The sequence below is a fragment of the Triticum dicoccoides genome, chromosome 5B (genome assembly GCF_002162155.2).
Source record: "Triticum dicoccoides isolate Atlit2015 ecotype Zavitan chromosome 5B, WEW_v2.0, whole genome shotgun sequence".
Classification (NCBI taxonomy): domain Eukaryota; kingdom Viridiplantae; phylum Streptophyta; class Magnoliopsida; order Poales; family Poaceae; genus Triticum; species Triticum dicoccoides.
Genome location: NC_041389.1, coordinates 259256938 through 259259971, shown reverse-complemented (window position 1 = coordinate 259259971; position 3034 = coordinate 259256938). Strand labels below are relative to the sequence as shown.

The 3034-nt window shown below is 49.0% G+C and overlaps 1 long non-coding RNA gene across 1 annotated transcript; it reads left to right on the top strand.

The window, feature by feature from the left end:
- Positions 1 to 6: 6 nt before the first annotated feature.
- On the top strand, positions 7 to 1405 carry LOC119308298. Its single transcript, XR_005150027.1, has 2 exons — positions 7 to 754; positions 852 to 1405. It is a non-coding gene; the product is annotated as an uncharacterized LOC119308298 (long non-coding RNA).
- Positions 1406 to 3034: the final 1629 nt, after the last annotated feature.

Sequence of the window (3034 nt, the reverse complement as noted above, 5' to 3'; positions counted from 1 at the left end):
GATCCAGCCATCCACAGGCTTCGCCGAGCCGCTATCCCCACCTCCCTCCTCCTCTGCCACGATTCCCCTCCCGCAGATCCACCTTCTTCTCTTCCAGGGTGCGCCGCCCGATCCCCACTGGGTTTCTTCCCATACCGACGCCGCCCCACCCTCAACCCGCTTCTTGCCCCGTCGACGCCGCCCCATCCCCATCCGGCTTCTCCCACGCCAGTTCCGCCGCCGCCAGGCAACGACCTTCCCGCGCCCAACTCCTCCTCCTCCCTGTGGTCATGGTGCCACCACGTCCCGTCTGGTGCGCTTGATGCTCCGCCTTCCCCTTCCCAGACCGGAGTTGCATCCACGGCGGTCACATCGTGCCACCACCAACCTCGGCTGCCAGGGTCCCTCGTCCCCTTCCATGGCGAGTTGTGCCTCGCGTGGAACTCGGACCACCCCACCACCAGATCCATCCAGGGGAGGCAGAGGGGCTCCGGGCCACCGCCGGCCACACGCGGCCACCACCTCCATGAAGGTGTGCTCCAGACCGCCACCGCCGGCGCCGCACCCTTGCCTTCCCCGCTGGATCTAGCCTCGCCAGCGGTCAAGGCCACGGGCATAGAGGAGGAAGGAAAAGTTCTCCTATCCGGCCCCGCTCCCTGCCAGCACCGATCTGGTACCCCTCCCCCAAGCCGTACCACGACGAGTTCTTCCCTGTGTGCTAGTGCTTGTGTACTGCATCGACTGCGGTAGCCAAAATCACCAGTCGCCGTTCAGTGTTGGATCCGCCTCCCCCCACCCCCCTGTTTGCAGCTCCTTTGAGTATTTTTGCAGCTCACTGAATTTTTTTTGCATTTCATTGTGAAAATCCTTAGCGATGGCCACGCCCGGCCTTTTCCTACTGCTTCGTCTGAGGCGAGGACGGCTTCCTCTCTCTGCCATGTCAAGCTCCGACATCCACTACCTGCGCCCGGAGTGCAAACTCCCCGGAGTGCAAACTCCCTTCGCAAGGAGCGAGGTCCAATCCTGGCGGGCACGCGATATTGTACGATGCGCGTGGCCGTGCAGTGCAGTTGACGCCCCGTGTGCAGCTCACTTACGTGGTCTGATAAAAAAAATTAGTTTTGTGCACCAGTGCAGTGCGCATCATCTTTTTTTAGAAAAAGTAGTGCGCATCATCTAGTTCCATCTCTCACTTCTTGCCGGCGTATATGGACCAGGTGGTGCTTTCTATTGACCGTGAGCGCCGTGCATAGGGCACATGGCCCATCACCGCCGACCCTCAGCGGTCTAATGTAATTTTACAGTGAAAATGTTTGTGCTCTTTTTTACAATATAGGTGCAGTTCGTTGTAAATCCCTCTATTGTTCACTTTGTGAAAAAAGAGAGAGAAAATAATTGCATCGATATTGTAGTGCGATTTTGGTTCCGTGGCGGTGCATTTTCAGTGGTTATGCAGTGCGGGGTGTGCACACATGCACTCCGTTTAAACATCACTTTTCTTGCGAACAGACCTCAATTGTATGTCAGTGTGCCCCTTAGTGGTTCACTTTGTAAAAAAATCCCCACGGGAGGTTCACTTCTTTTTCTGATGCAATTTGTTTTGTTTGTGGGACGATTGAAAAAGGTAGTTCAATCCATTTGTCTAGCAGCTCATTACCCCTCTCTACGAAGTGCAATTTGTTTCGGGTGTCTCAAAATTCAGTCGACCACATCAACACTTCCAGTGCGTTTGATCCTCGGATGAGGTTCACTTTTGGGAGTGATGTTGTTCACTTGCACAAAGCGTGGAAGTGTGAAAAAATTTAGCAAAACAAAAAATAGTAATGTGGTTGACTTCCATGTATGTCGAGGTTCATTTGCACTCGTCTCTGCGGTCACTCTCGTTTATAAAAAAATGTTTTAAAAAAGAAAACAAAAACTCGTTCGAAAAAATTTACGTCAAACGAAAAGAAATCATGAAGTTCGCTTGACTTTCTGATGCAGTGCGGTTTTCCGTTCGAAGCAGTGCGTTCTTTCATAATAAATGACGACAAAAACTCACAAAAGCTCATCTGAGAAAATTTACGCCCGACAAGAAAATCATGAAGTTCGCTTGACTCTTTGATGTAGTGCGCTTTTCCGTCTAAAAGCAGTGCGGTTTTCTTCCTCGTCTTCAAAAATTTACGTCCCACAAAAAGGGAACCATGCAGTTCTCTTGCCCGTCTAATGCAGTGCGGCATTTCGTGCAATGCAGTGCGGTTTTCAGTCGCATGAAGTACGCACGTCGATTTGGGTGTCGCGAAAAACAGAGTGTCCGCATTTCGATAAATTTAAAACTGCTCTTAAACCGTAAAGAATTAGAAAGAGTGTTCTACATGAAAAAGTTGTGCCTCGTAGATACCTTTTCAATGGCGTATTGTTTGAATCATTCGGAGCAGTGGTTTGTAAAAATTTCGCGAAAAACAGCAGCTGCCACTCGTCGTCCGCCACACAATTTTCAAAATTAACTTAAAACCGTAAGGAATCTCAAAAACATTGCAACATATGAAAGTTGCGCCTTGTCCATAGCTTTTCAATGTTGAAAAAAATATATTAAAAAACAGAATTCCGCGATTTAGTAAATTTGAAACTGCTCTTAAACCATAAGGAATTAGAGAAACATTTATATATAAAAAAGATGCGCCTCAACGATATCTATCCAACGGCATATCGTTTGCTTCATTCCGACGAGCGGTTTAGAAGAAATCGCGAAAAACGCTCGCTGCCCCTCGTCATCCGCCGCACCATTTTCAAAACTGCTCTTAAACCGTGTGGAATCTCGAAAAGTGTTCAACATGTCAAAGTTGCGCCTAATCCATAGCTTTTCAACGGTATATTACACGCCTCATTCCGATAAACGGTTAAAAAATTAGAGTGAAAACAGTACCGAAAAAATAACGCGTGCAGTTTTTTCCGACGAGAAGTTCACTAGTCTCTATTGCAGTGCTCGTCGTCCAGAAGATGCAGTGCACTTGCGTTCAGCGTGCAGTGCGGAAGTGGTGTGCAGAATAGTTATTCTGCTAATATTTGCAGAATA